The sequence below is a fragment of the Notechis scutatus genome, chromosome 2, assembly GCF_049901735.1.
Source record: "Notechis scutatus isolate UNSWTSFEM ecotype Mainland chromosome 2, rNotScu1.2, whole genome shotgun sequence".
NCBI lineage: Eukaryota > Metazoa > Chordata > Lepidosauria > Squamata > Elapidae > Notechis > Notechis scutatus.
Genome location: NC_142010.1, coordinates 45,297,364 through 45,313,557, shown reverse-complemented (window position 1 = coordinate 45,313,557; position 16,194 = coordinate 45,297,364). Strand labels below are relative to the sequence as shown.

The window sequence follows — 16,194 nt, the reverse complement described above, 5'->3', positions numbered from 1 at the left end:
ATCTAGACAGTCATGTCCAGGAATATACATAGACAGACACTTTTCTCTTCCTTTTCATTAGTATTTGAGGATTCTTTGATTAGGTATTCCCTTTGATTTCCAGTTTTAATCTGATGTCTGCTTTGGGAAAGTGTGACTGATATTTTTTAGTGTGAATCATTTTTTGATGTTATCTTTAAGATTCTGAACTCCAAAAGAACTCTACATGTCCATGTTATAAGAAAAAATATATTCATACTGTGGATTCTTTTGCAGATCACTAGTTGAAGTTTTATGTTTCATTTCCAGCAGTCTTCCTAATATGCAATTATTGCTTATTTTCTGATCCAAACCACCTTGCACTTCAATGGCACTCAGCCCAAGTTTCAAACCTTCAACTATGTGATGTTAGGGAAATAGTCCTTAACTCTATTTTATTCAAATTTGCTCTGAATGTGTTTGTATTACATTTTTATTGAAATCTCATTCATTTTCTGTTAATTTCCTCTTAATTCTTTTACCCAATCCTCTTAGTGTGTAAAGTTGGTTGGTACATATTATTGCTCCTCTGATGAGATAACAGAATAACTGAGTTGGAAGGGACATTAGAGGTCTTCTAGTCCAGCTCCTGCTGAAAAGATGTTTTTTTGCATTGGTTAGTTGGTAGCAATAGCACTATAGCAATAGCACTTAGGCTTGTATACCACTTTAGTGTTTTCAGCCCTTTCTAAGCGGTTTACAGAGTCAGCATATTGCCCTCAACAATCTGTGTCCTCATTTTACTGACTTCAGAAGGATGGAAGGCTGAGTCAACCTTGAGCCTGGTGACATTTGAACTGTCAAATTGTAGGCAGCTGGCAGTCAGCAGAAGTAGCCTGCAGTATTGCATTCTAACTGAGCCACGGTGGCACAGTGGTTAGATTGCAGTACTGCAGGTTACTTCTGTTGTCACCATGCCACAACTGCACCACCATGGCTCATGATGATGCAACCCTGGTTATTCCAAATTTAATTGCTTCGAAGTCTCTTTTGGACAGTAGTGCAATGCTAAAATACATAAGGGAAATCAGCATGTCATTATTTATGAAATGTATATTTCTTAGCTAAAGTCATTTATCTTTTTGGTAAGAATAGCCCTCTACACAATGGAGGCTGCATGGCACCACTCCAAAAGCAGCTGCCATTTTGGGAGCAACCACACTGAATTGTGGCTGTTCCGAAATGATGCTTACTTCTGGGAGGGCACCACATAGCCTCCATTTTATAGGCAGGCTGAGAGGTGTGCTGACTGCTTTCTGAAGGAGATTTATCAATTTACCGAGCTGTGGCACAGTTGGGGAGGAGGATGTGAGACCCAGTAGGTGGGAAGCAGGCCCAAGGTCTGCAGAGACTCATGCGAAGGTGATAGGTAGGTGGGATGCTACAGCATTCTTGCAGTCAGTTGTAACGGTAAGTAGATTACCAAGCACCTAAATTTTGTTCATGTGACCAATGGCCATAACTTTGGGCAGGGATCACAATTTCAATGACATTGTAAGCTCAAGTGGTCATTGAACAAACAGTCCCAAAGGTACTTTTTCAAGAGGCAATTGGACTTTTGGTTTTTCTTTGAAGATGTTTCACTTCTCATCCAAGATGAGAAGCGAAATGTCTTTAAAAAAAAACCCAGAAAGTCCAGTTGCCTCTTGAAAAAGTAGCTTTGGGACAACCGTGACCTGGATGACTGAGAATCTCCATAGATATTGAACAAACAGTTGTAAGTTGAGGACTAGCTGTACTGTAGTTTTTACTTATGCCAAATATTAGCTTCTTATGTAAGGAAAGAATATATAATTGTGATGCCAAGAATGGTTTCAATTTTATAATTCATTCAGTGCTCTGTAAAATGATAATAATTACAATTGTGTTGAGATTGGTACCTGGATGTGAAAACTAATATAGTCAGGATGGAAGTAATAATGCATGTTATTTTTAAAAAGCCAAAAACATTTCTGAACCTCAGGGAGTTGACGATGTGTAGGTTTCAACTCCCAGAATTCCCCATCTGGTTGTGTCCCTGCTGGCACACATTTTCAAGTTGCTAAGGATAAAAAATACTGCCATATTGCAAAAGAGATATTCAAATGATTTAAATTTTTTCCCTTTCTCTAGGCCAACTTATTTTCCATTTCCAGTAGGGCAGCAACAGATACAAGCTTTCAGAAAGAGCACAGAATAAAGCACTTTTATGCCTTGCTTGTTTGTTAACTAATGAGAATCATGTTTGTTCACTTCCGGGCAATTATTAGAGTGTTATGAAGAAACTGGATACTGGAAAATATAAGTTAAGAACCAGTAGTTTCCATAATGCATTTTCCCTGCTCCTGAGTATTTCTTTGCATACTCTGGAGCCTAGTAAGATCATCACACTGCTGAAAACTGAAGAACAACAGCAGTGTATTGGAACTAATGTGATGCTTGGTTGAATGTGGCCTCCACCCACAGCTCTTTTTCTGTGCCTCCTGGAGTCTTCCAAGGACATGTTGTTGAAATCTGGCTACAAATGGCCAGATAATGGTAGTATGATGCAAGTGAGATGGTGTCTGATTTGGGGCATTATAAACAGATTAAACTGTTGTTTGACTAAGCCGAAAAATCAAGAAAAAGAAAAGCAAGAAACTTGGAGGCACATATTTTTCTTCCAAGAAATGACCTCTGCTGATCATATAGTAAACATATTAATAGTAGAGAATGTCTGTAATTCAGGGTTGAACTGGGAGGTCCTTGGTGCTTTCCAAGCTTGGTTGTTTGCTTGCAGACATTTGATTAACTGACTTGGTAACATCATCAGCTAAGTGAATCTGTGAGTCTTCAATCGTGAAGATGCTGAATAACGGATCCAAGTCTGAAAAAACATAGATGTTTATCTATTCCTGGGATAAGCATGACAAGGTCACTCCAAACAGACCATATTGTCTACAGGAGGCATCAAGGGGCAATTGTGTCAAATCAGGCTTTTTGCAGTATTTTAGTGCAACACAGATTCTTAGAGAAAACTGTCAATTTGAAACCATAGCTGTGCCAAGAATAAAACAATGAAGATGACTGCAGGATGGAATGCTGACAGAAAAGTATGTGAGTGGAATTAATCTGGAGATGGATTTGATTTCACTAGCTCAATTCATTATTGAGCTTAATAATTGGGGGGGGGGAGGTGGTTATTCTCTGCTTAATCAAAAAAGGATAATGATTGGCAAGTTCTTCATCTGAATTATCCTTAATTTGCTTCCCTGGTCAAAATGAAGACTTAGAGATAACTTAAGAAAGGCATATTATTAAATTTTTAGCCTGTCTTTTTATTTAATTATCAACTCAACATAACAAAAATATATTGTCAGACTGTGCTCCTTCTAGATCCCAAGAAAGAAATACTCAGACTCCATGGTGTAGAGCAGAATTTATCTTTTACTGGAAAATGAATGGTAGCAAACAGAATCAATTCCGAAACTAAAATATTGGCGGGTAAAATGCATATACAAAGGGATAGAATTGCTCCCCCCCCCTCCAGAGATCAAATGATTCTTCCAATTAAAACTTCTGAATAGGATCATGTGGTCATCTCTAGGTGATGATGAGGCTACTGTCAGTGACCTTGACATATTTTGATAAAAGTTCGCAGTTGCGCATATAAGAGGACAGAGGTTAGTGAGAAATGGAAAGTTACAACAAAGAATCCCCCTCCCTTTCCTTACCCAGCAAAAGAATGCAAAACACCTCCTGCCTTCTTCCCTTGAAGATTCCCCCTCCCACCGTTTCATGACAGCCGAAAGAGAAGTAAAAAGCATAGCAACAAATGAACCATAATTAGGAGCGGATATATCTTGATAGGTAGGGATGGGTATCTCTTGAGGCTGACATTCGGACCCCCTAGAAGAAGGACATTAATCCCTGTAAGAGAAAACAATTATGTATTAACATTGGCATACATTCCTAGGGTTTATCAGGGTATTTGGCATAAAACTTTTTAGCAAATCAGGGGCCCTAATGTCCTTTTCATTAACCCATTCAGCTTGGGAAAGAGGAAAATGTTTCCACGCTACAAGATATTGGACACGACCCCTCCATTTCCTAGAATCTAGAATTTCTTTAATCTCGAAATGTTGTTCCCCCTCGATTAACAGGGAATACGGGTGGATCAGACTGGGTCGGCCGCAAAGTACTGGTATGTTCTGGTTTCAACAAACTAACATGGAAAACAGGATGAATACGACGAAGAGTCTTTGGTAAAGTCAGTTGAACAGTCACCGGATTTACAATCCTCTCAATGGGAAAAGGTCCCACGTACTTAGGACCCAACTTCTTCGACTTCTGTGTAGTCTGCAAATATCTGGTCGAGAGGAAAACTTTATCGCCCACCTTATACATCATTTGTGGGGCTCGCTTCCTGTCAGCAAATTTTTATGAGATTGGTGTGCCTCGTCCAGAGCTTTACGAACGACCGGCCAATTTTGTTGAAGCTTAGATATCCAATCGTCCAACGATTGGATAGTGGGGTTTTCTCGAGGCAGTTCAGGTATGGGCACAAAATCTTGTCCCGTGGCTACTTTGAAAGGGGTAAATCCCGTACTACTGTGTACAGAATTATTATACGCCACCTCCGCAAAAGGCAGTAAATCCACCCAATTATCTTGCTGATAGTTTATATAACATCTGAGGTACTGTTCTAACACCCCGTTTGTCCTCTCACAGGCCCCATTTGTTTGGGGATGATGGGCGGAGCTTAGGCTCTGGGCGGAGCCTATCAATTTCAAGAATTCTCTCCAGAAGTTCGAGGTAAATTGGACCCCCGATCAGAAACTACACGCTCAGGAACGCCATGCAACCTGTAGACATGTATAATGAACATTCTGGCCAATGATTTCGCTGAAGGAATCTTAGAACAAGGGATGAAATGAGCTTGTTTGGAAAACAAATCAGTCACTACCCAAATGACAGTATGTCCAACACTCTCGGGTAGATCTACTATAAAGTCCATGGAAATTTCCTTCCAAGGTGCCGTTGGCCTGGCCACATTCTGCAACAAACCTGGTGGTTTACCAGGCGGCCTTTTCGCTGAAGCACAAACTGGACAGCTCGCTACATAAGTCTCAATGTCCTTTTTCAGCGAAGGCCACCAGAATTGTCGTTTCACCAAATGTAGAGTCTTCACAAACCCAAAATGACCAGCCGCTTTAGAATCATGAGTTTGTTGTAAAACTTGGCTTCTTAGGATTTGGGGTACATACAATTTTGCACCTATCCAGGCTAGACCATTTCGAATAGTGCAATTATTCGTATTTGCTAGGAACCACTCATCTGTTTTCAAAGCCTCTTTAAATCGTTCCATCAGGTCAGTGGACAGATCCCTCTCCTGGTCTCTTTTTGTGCTCTGGTAATTACAGGAGCAGCCAGCTGTGTAGTGGACACGATTGGTCTTACCACTTCTTTTCGGATACTGTTGTATTGAGGCATTCTAGACAAAGCATCCGCCATAAAATTTTTCCCCCTGGGATATACTTCAACGAGAAATTGAATCGCTTGAAAACTGAGCCCACCTAACCTGCTTAGGAGATAGCTTTCGAGGAGTCTTTAAAGCTTCCAGATTTTTATGGTCCGTCCATACCTCAAAGGATGCTTCGCTCCTTCCAAAAATTGTCTCCAGGTTAGAAGAGCCCAACGGACTGCAAAAGCTTCCTTCTCCCAGACGGCCCATCTCCTTTCAGTGTCAGTCAATTTTTGGGAGGTATAAGCACACGGCTGTAGCGTCCCCTTCTCATTTAATTGAAGTAGAACCGCCCCCACCGCCACATCGCTTGCATCAGCTTGGATCACGAAAGGGCATCCATGTCGGGTGTTTCAATACTGGTTCTGCAGCAAAAAGTCTTTTTAACTTTTCAAATGCGGCTTGGCATTCCATGGACCAATTCAACGGTTGGCTGGGTTTTGGTTTCGCTTCCCCTTTGTCTTCAGAAGGTTGGTGATGGGCATTGCTATTTTTGCAAAAGACGGGATGAATTGCCGATAGAAGTTGGCGAACCCAAGAAAACTTTGAAGTTGCTTCCGGGTTCTCGGGGGGCCCATTCCAATACAGCTCGCACTTTCTCTGGATCCATCTCGATGCCCTCGGGAGAGATACGATATCCCAAGTAGTCGATCTTTTCTTGATGGAACTCACACTTGGACAGTTTGGCGTACAGTTTGGCTGCCCTCAGCTTGTGCAACACCGAGCGTACGAGTTTCACATGTTCGTCTTTATTCTCCGTGTAGATGAGAATATCATCAAGATAGACCAGAACCCCTTGTATAGATGTTCGTGAAGCACTTGATTTATCATTTGCATGAAAACAGCGGGCGCCCCTGTAGGCCGAAAGGAAGAACGTTGAACTGGAAGCAACCCATCGGGCAGTTGAACGCAGTCTTCCACTCATCGCCTTTCTTAATTCGGATCCTGTAGTATGCCTCCTCAAGTCCAACTTTGTGAAAATCTTCCCCTTCGCCAGGTGGGCTATCATGTCCTTCATCAGGGGAGGGGTACATATTCTCCACCGACACGGCGTTTAAATTTCTATAGTCCACTACCAGACGTTTTGAGCCATCTTTCTTCTCGCGGAACATCACAGGGCCGCCACTCGAGGTCTGGCAGGCGTGATGAAGCCACGTTTCAGATTTTTGTCGATGAACGCTCTCAGTTCTTCCAGCTCCCCGGTGTCATCGGATACAGCTTCGGTTTCGGGAGCGTTACCCCGGTAGAAATTCGATGCTGCAATCGGTTGATCGATGGGGAGGGAGTTCGTCAGAGGCTTTTTCACTAAACACTTCTCTTAAGTCCCAGTATTCCTTCGGGATTTTCTCCTCCCCCTCCACTCGTTCGACACCTGCGGAAGCTACCTCAGCCGGAACTTGGGGCTTCGGATGGGGCTTCTCCTCCCCTCCCGAGAGTGGGGCTCCTCCCCTTCCGGTGGGCGATCGGTGCGGATGCGTATCCACCCTTCCCTCCAGTTTATGTGGGGTTCCATTTCCGAAGCCAAGGGAGTCCCAGTATTAAAGGCTGTTCCATCCCAGGGGCCACGATAAAGCACAAAATCTCGCGGTGAGTTCCATGGTCATTTCTAAGGGTTCCGTTATAAAGATTGCCGGGCTACCTCCGCCACAGATCCGTCCAATTGACAGAAAGCTATGGGCGTTTTCAAAGTTCTCAGTCCGATGCCCATGTCTTTAACTACTTTCATGTTAATTACACACCTCGTGCACCCCGAGTCCAACAAGGCCAACATCTCTCTCCTCGGTCCCGATGTAGGGTCCCTTAACTTTATTGGGATGGTCATGGGCCCCTGGGTAGGACTTACCGAGGCGTCATCCTCCGAATCGGTCTCGTCGAGTAAGGTTGGAGGTCCCAGCTCCTCCCCGCCGGAAGGGCGACCTCTACAACCTCCCTCGCCTTCAGTCCGGTCTCGCGGGACTTGGTTGGGGTTTACCGGGCTTCGTCCCTGGACCCTGCGGCTTTGATGGGAGCAACTTGACTCGGCACTCCGCCATCCGGTGGCCCTCTTTCCCGCAACGGAAGCAGGCTGTGGTCTTGGCTCTTGCTGCCATCCCTCCTCTTTGGGAGTGGAGCCCTCTTGGGGCGTGGGGGTTTAGATTTCTCCAACCAGGACCCCTTCTGCGTCTGTTTCGAGCCAGATCAATATCCACCTCTTCCGCCAGCAAGTACCACGACTGCAAATCACGTGGATCCTTCCGGGAGATGCACATGTGGTATACATCTTCATTTAAGCCATCTTTGTAGGTTTCCACCAGGGCCTCTTGGGGCCAGCCTCGGAGACAGGAGACCAACTGCCTGAACTCCTGGGTGTAGTCTGCCACCGATCTCCCCCTTGGGTCAAGGTTTTCATTTTGATTCTAGCCCTTCTCTCTGCCAGGGGGTCTTCAAATCTTCTCCTCAATGCAGTCATGAAAACATCGAGGTTTCGCAGTTGGGGGAGTTATCATTGAACAAAGTCACCACCCAGTCCGCTGCCATCCCTTCCAGGGTCCTGGTGACACATCTCACTTTGGCTGCTTCAGAAGTGAACTCCCTTTCAAATTCTGCCATGTAGCTTCCCACTTGCACCAGGAAAAACCCCAAGTCTCTGGGATTTCCTCCAAATTTCACATCTAGGGGAGGCAGGGGCGTCTTCCAGGAGGCACACCTATTGCTGGGGCTCCCCAGGCGGCCGCGGGTGGCTGCACCGGCGTAGGTTGGGCTAGGGGGTGGGGTGGCTCGACTTCTCCGGGCTGACTTCGCTCCCTCTTCCCCCTCATACCTTTGAGCTGTGCCGGGCTTTTCAGAAGCATCCATAAGGAATCTGCCGCCTTGATCCAGCCTGCATTCCATCTCCTCCCCTCCTGCCACAGCCGTTCCTTCGCACCTCTTCGTCTTACAGTGATTCTGGGAGGAGGGGGTCGTCCCGATCTCTCCAACCAACCCCCAACGACCATCTGGGCATCTCAGCTGGGGTTTCTTCCAGGGTCAGGTCTGCCAGTAAATCAGCAGCCGGCATCTCTGGCAGCAGCAAGGGCTGCCCCCACAGCTCCCTGGTCCTCTTCATCGCTGGCTGGAGCCGACATGAGAAAGCCCCTCGGAAGAAAAGTTGCTGTTTTCTCCGGGTGGGTTGATGTATTTGGAGTTTCGGAATAATGTCAGACTGTGCTCCTTCTAGATCCCAAGAAAGAAATACTCAGACTCCATGGTGTAGAGCAGAATTTATCTTTTACTGGAAAATGAATGGTAGCAAACAGAATCAATTCGAAACTAAAATATTGGCGGGTAAAATGCATATACAAAGGGATAGAATTGCTCCCCCCTCCAGAGATCAAATGATTCTTCCAATTAAAACTTCTGAATAGGATCATGTGGTCATCTCTAGGTGATGATGAGGCTACTGTCAGTGACCTTGACATATTTTGATAAAAGTTCGCAGTTGCGCATATAAGAGGACAGAGGTTAGTGAGAAATGGAAAGTTACAACAAAGAATCCCCCTCCCTTTCCTTACCCAGCAAAAGAATGCAAAACACCTCCTGCCTTCTTCCCTTCAAGATTCCCCCTCCCACCGTTTCATGACAGCCGAAAGAGAAGTAAAAAGCATAGCAACAAATGAACCATAATTAGGAGCGGATATATCTTGATAGGTAGGGATGGGTATCTCTTGAGGCTGACATATATACCTCCTATTTTCTCTATAACAATAACCCTGTGAAGTGAATTGTGCTGAGAGGTCCAAAGTTATCCAGTCAGCTTTTGTGCCTAAGGCAGAACTAGAACTCACAGTCTCCTGGTTTCTAGCCAGCACCTTCTCCAGTACTCCAAACTAGGCACTTAGCAAATACCTTACTTTTAAAGGCAACATTCTAACTGACTTAGTAATATTCAGACTCTATATCAGGGGCGTCAAACTTGCGTCATCACGGTGTCATCATGGTGTCGTCACACGATGTATCAGGACTTCCCTGCTTCACTAAACCGGGCAGGGGGTGGGGCCAGCATGTGACACATCCGGCCCATGGGCCGTGAGTTTGACACCCCTGATCTATACACATTTGATATATTTTATACACTATATATATATACAAACATTAGAAAAGAAGCAAAGAAAATAAGGAAAAATAGCAAGTAAAAAAGTAAGAAAAAAAAAAGATTGTGAATAATTATAAATGCATTTATATTTTACCCTCCAAGATTACATTATAATTTCTCCCACCTTACCCTTGTTAATCTTCAATCTTAAATCACAAGTTTATTTTTCTTTCCCCCCCAATGTCTCTAAAAGTTTCCAGTGACTGATAAATATAGTCATTCATCTGTCTAATCAAACAAGTTAATTTTGTCATCAATGCTAGTTCAGCTGTTTTTATCAACTATTCCTTCACTGCAGGTATTTCATATCTTTCCATTTCTGTGCATATATCACTCTTTCTTGCAGCAGTAAAGGTAAAGGAATCCCTGAGGATTTTATTCCACTAGTTGTTGCCAACCATAAGAAGCAGTGTTCATCTCCATTTCAAGGTCATTGAGCAAGCACTGTACAGAGTTATTTTCATGGTCATGTGGCCAGCATGACATCACAGAGCGCTGTTTCCTTGCCACTGTAATGGTATCTATCTACTTGCATTTGCATGCTTTTGAACTGCTAGGTTGGCAGATATTGGGGTGAGGACAGGAGCTCACCCCATCACATCTCGGGACTCAAACCTGGACTGCTAGCTTTTCAGCAAGTACCCTAGAATATTTACTGCTGAGCCACTGCCCCACTCCCCAACTTACAACAGTAATTACATATAAAAATAAACTTCCTTGGCTGTTTCCAAATTGACTGTTCATTAATTCGAGCAAGAAAAGTTTTAGTTTCAGTTGAATGTTTATCTTCAAAAATCTTTATATTGTTTTAAGTATTTGAATCCTCTCTAGCATTTTTACAAGTCCATCAGGCATGATCCATACTGCAAAGAATCCGCTTCCGTGAACTCTGCAAGGAACTCAAAAGACGTCTAGACAATGGAGAGAAGGATCTCTACATTGACTACCGCGCTGATTGTATCAAAAGTAAGTCACACAACCCACAACTCCACATCCAACCCTACCTCATCCAACCCACCATCACTCAAAACTAGGCACGCACACCCCTAACTACCTCAATTCCAACTACAACTGGCCTTAAATGCAAGCTACTCAATGCAAGAAGCCTTGTGAATAAAAGACCTGAATTTCTCCTTTTACTAAATATGGCTAAATTCGACATCATATTTGTCTGTGAAACATGGCTCAATGCATCTCTCCCTGACTCCATTACCACAGTAAGAGACTATCATGTTTACTGACCAGATCATGAAATCTGTAGAGGAGGTGGTGTTGCTATCTTCTATAAAAAGTCCTTACATCTAAAAAACATCCAAGTTACCCAAGAGCTTGCTTTTCCTGAGACCATCGTCTGTGAACTGTCCTTAAATATCACATTTTGATTCTTACTATGTTACAAAGCCCCTGATTATGACATCGAACATGTAAACAAGCTAAATTCACTACTAACATTGGCAACATCCTGCCCACACACTTTTATCTTTCTTGGTGACTTCAATCTACCTCACATTAACTGGACCCTAAATGAATGTAAAACTGAACCCATACATGCAACTTTCTGTATGCTGTAACAAACCTGGGACTGGAGCAACTAGTAACCAACAATACTAGACTTAACAACTGCCTCGATCTCATCTTCTGCAATAGTTTGAATTCAATTTATGGAATACAAATTAAAGAACCCTTTTCCAACAGTGACCACAGCATGATTGACTTTGTCTCAACATACGTCCACACAAAAATCAACACAATGATGTGATCCCCAATTATAACTTCAAAAAAGGCAACTATGATCTTATAGACAATGATCTCTCATCCTTTGATTGGCAATTTCTATTCACTGGATGCAATACTGTTGAAGACCATCACAACATATTTTTACTTGAAGTCAAAAGAGTCATCAAACTATATGTAGCAATAACAACTCCAAAAACCAGAAAAAGCAGATTACCCATAACAATAAGGAAGCTTCAATCCAAAAAGAGATCACTCTGGTGGAAAAACAAATCTGGTCACGTTGCCAATTTTAAAAGCCGATACAAACATTTATGCCACCAGATAAAGACTGAATGTACCAATTATCACATTAAACAAGAGGAAAACCTTCTATGCACCAATTCCACCCACGCTTTCTATGATTTTGTAAACAACAAACCAAAAGACTCAAGGTCCATCCCACCCCTGAAAGGACCTAATGGTAAAGACTGCAACGACGACACTATTAAAGCCAACCTCTTTAACACATTCTTCGGCTCAGTATTTGTAAACAGCAATGGATCATGCCCAGTATTTCCTAGTCGAACCACAGACGACTACAATGATCTAATACATATCGATTTTACAGAAGACAATGTTGAAAAAGCACTATGCAATTTAAAACCATCTCTATTTATTGGACCAGATGGAATATGTGCCTACTTCTTAAAAAAGCTATCCACTGCCATAACCGAACCTCTAAGCATAATCTTTGAAAAATTTGTCAGGACCAGCTCCTTGCCTAACCTATGGTCACAAGCCATGGTCATCCCCATCTTCAAAAAGGGAGACCCCAGCCTAGTTGAAAATTACAGACCAATCTCTTTATGCTGCATCACCTGTAAAGTCATGGAATCAATTATTAATCAATCCATTATCCTCCACTTAGGGACAAACAACCTACTCTCCAATAAACAATTTGGTTTCAGAAAAAAAACTATCCTGCAATCTGCAACTCTTATACTGCAAAAACATATGGATTACACAACTCGATCAGGGCAAAGCAATAGACGCAATCTACATAGACTTCTGTAAAGCCTTTGATTCAGTGGTACAGGACAAACTACTCCTAAAACTAAAATCTTATGGTATCTCTGGACCTGCATAACTGGATAGAAGCATTCCTGTCAAACAGACAACAAATGGTCAAAATTGGGAGCGTCCTATCAAATTCTGTACCTGTCAACAGTGGTGTCCCCCAAGGCAATGTTCTAGAACCAACCCTCTTCATACTCTACATAAATGACCTCTGTGATCATATTAAGAGCACTGCGTTCTCTTCGCTGACGATGTAATGCTATTCAACACCACAGACAATACTGCTACCCTTCAAAAAGATCTTGACTATGTATCAGAATGGTCAAACAAATGGCAACTTCAAATCTCAACAAATAAATGCTCTATCTTACATGTTGGCAAAAAAAATCAGAAAATAAAATACAGGCTGAATAGTCAAGACCTTGTTGATGATCCAAACTCTGTCAAGGACCTTGGAGTACTCATCTCTAATGATCTAAATGCTAGAGTCCACTGTAACTACATAGCCAAAAAGGCATTAAGAGTTGTTAACCTAATCTTACGTAGCTTTTGCTCTGGTAATATTACACTACTAACTAGAGCATACAAAACATTTGCTAGACCAATACTCGAATACAGCTCATCAGTCTGGAACTCACATTACGTTTCTGATATTAACACAGTTGAGAAAGTCCAGAAATATTTCACAAGAAGAGTTCTCCACTCCTCTACTCATTGCAGAATACCTTATGCCACCTGTTAGGGTTTGGGAATTAACCCCTAGAAGAGTATTGCAGCAGTAGTCAAGCCAGGCAACCAAACGAGAGTGGAAGGGCCCCAGAGTATACACACACTGAACACAAACACTGTTTGTAGTTTAAATAGTTTTTAATCCAGTTAGAGTTTAAGCATTTTCATTCAGTCCATTAAGTCATTCACAGTATTTCCATCCAGTAAGACTCACTAGTATAGTCCAAGTTAAGAGTCCTTGCAATATCTTTATCAGCCGATAAAGATATCTTCTCCTCCTCCGGTTTCACTCTCCAGAGAAACAAACGCTGGATATTCAGCAAACAGTAGCAAACAAGAACAGTTCAGTCACAGGCACTCACAGTCAGTAATCACAGTTAGTCACAGTAACTCACAGTCAGTAATCACAGTTAGTCGCAGCAGCACACAGTAACAGTTACAGCCAGACAGTAAGCTTTCCAGCTTCTAATGCTTTCTTATATTGTAACTTCTAACCGCACCCTTAATCGGCTAATTGCCTGCTGCATTGTGCTTAAAGTGATAAGCACTTAAACCATGATATCTAAGTTTTATATATTTATTCACCCAAACCATATTTGGTATCAATGTTATACCTAACATACTCCCCTTTTGGGTGATATAAATATATAATACCTTTACAATCTTATCCCATATTTTTCACAACTCTCCTGGTGCTTACTGGCACCTTGGGCTTTAGTAAAATTATCAGCTAAATTGTCCTCCGACATACAGTACTCTAGCTGAATCATCTTACTTCTTACAGATTGTCTCACGTTTAGGTATCTTAGATCTGTATGCTTGCTCCTTGTTTTTACTCCAATATTTGTGGCCATTTGAATTGCTGCCTGATTATCTTCATGTATAATTATAGGATAATCTACAGTTATACCTATATCAATTAACATTTGTTTATACATTATTAATTCTGTACATAACAATGATAAACAGGAGAATTCTGCCTCCATAGTAGACAAACTTATATGCTGTTGTCTTATTGACTTCCAGCCTATTAATGTATTACCCAGCATTATGGCTGTTCCTGAAGTCGACTTTCTAGTGTCTCTTTCTGATGCAAAGCTAGCATCTGCATATGCACTCAGAATTAAATCACCCTTTGGTTCTAAATACAATGAATAATTCATTGTCTTTTTAAGATATCTTAATATCCTCTTAGCTGCATTCCAGTGTCTTTCACATGGTGCAGAATTGAATCTAGCCAACTGATTCACACAGTACGAAATATCTGGTCTAGACCAATTACTAATATAACTCAAACTACCAATTAAAGATTGATAAATCACCTTATTAAATTCAGGGCTTTGTACATCAGTGTTGCTAAACTCCTGACTCATTGGAGTCTTAGCTGGCTTACAAAGCTCCATCTTGTAATCTTTTAGTAATTTGCTTATCTTATCTTCCTGAGATATCTTAAAACCTTTCCTTGTTTTCTTTATATTCAAACCGAGATACTTCTTTATCTCCCCTAATTGCTTGATCTTTATTCTCTTTCCTAATGATGCTATTATTCTATTTGCTTCATCATTAGTTTCAGTTATCAAAGCAATGTCATCTGTGAATAGTAATAATAATGATACTTTCCCATTTGTCTCCCTCTTAAACAGACATGGATCGGCTAAACCAGCTTTAAATCCTATATTGTCTAGTTCCTTTACAATATACTGGTTCCATTCATAGCCTGATTGTTTAAGACCATAGAGGCTTTTCTTTAACAACCAACAATCATTATTATCCTTACTTTCACTTTTAATACCAACAGGTATTAATTTGGCATTTTCATACACCTTCATATCACTTAATGAATTCAGTTCCTTATTCATTGCTGCATACCATCTTTCTTTTTCCTTAGTAGGATACTTTTTAATTTCTTCTACAGAATTAGGAACTTGATTAATCTGACACAATGTGTTAGCCTGGTACCTATCAGGCGGTCTAGATACACGTGTAGTTCTCCTGGGAATTACAGGGCTTACAGGAGGACTTTGTTGAACTACTACCTGTTCATCTTCCTCATCCTGTTCAGCTATTGAATCTGTTTCTTCCTTTATGGGCACTATTTCATCCTGTAATTGTCTCTTTACTTTATTTTTAAAGTTACAGGGATAACTAATGGGATTTCTATAGGATTCAATAATTACATCTTTATTGGCATCCTGTTCTAATTTCTCCCATCCTTCATGTTCTAGAAATTGGGCACTAGCACTACATAACACTTTATATGTGCCTTTCTCCCAAAATCTATATGCCCTATGGTTTGCCTGATAACCAACGAAGAAAAAATCTTTTAGCTCTATGTTGCCCTTTTTTTCTGATTTGTGCAGGAATATGCACCCATGCTGGTGCACCAAATGTGTGCAGGTAACTTAGATCAGGTTTCCTGCCATGCCACCTGGTAAATGGTATTTCACCTGTCGTTGTATTAACAACGTTGTTCAATATGTTATTAGCACACATTGTAGCCTCCACCCACAAAGAATCAGGTAACCCAGAATCATTTAACATTGTTCTAACCATTGCCTGTAGTGTTTGGCCTCTTCTTTCAATAAAAGCGTTATGTTCTGGCCTGTATGGAGCAGACTTCTTATGCTCTATTCCAGCTACTTTAAGTCTGTTCTGGAATTTGTTATTAATAAATTCGTACCATTATCTGTCACCAGGGTTATCAGTTGTCGTTTAGACTTTCTTTCAGCAAACCTAAGCCAATTGAAAAATGTTGATATGTTTCAGTTTTGCTTTTCATTAAATAGCAAAACCCATATCTAGAATAATGGTCCATAATGCTCAGTATATATCTAGCACCCCCATACTGGGTTTCTTTGGACCTATTATGTCTGCAAATACTACTTCTAAAGGTTCTTTTGTTTTGAAACCATTTAGCCTATTTGCAGGCAATACTTTGCTCTTATCTTCACAGCAAACATTACAACGCAAATATTTATCACAAGGTTTTAACCTTATTCCTTCAGATAACTCAACTGTACGTTTTAGCATTTTAAAATTTACATGCCCCAAACGCCTATGC

The 16,194-nt window shown here is 41.5% G+C and overlaps 1 protein-coding gene across 2 annotated transcripts in view; it reads left to right on the top strand.

Annotated features, from left to right (window-relative positions):
- SRGAP3 (SLIT-ROBO Rho GTPase activating protein 3) overlaps positions 1–16,194 on the top strand; it is a 216,734-nt gene that overhangs the window by 105,208 nt on the left and 95,332 nt on the right. The window lies entirely within an intron of this gene.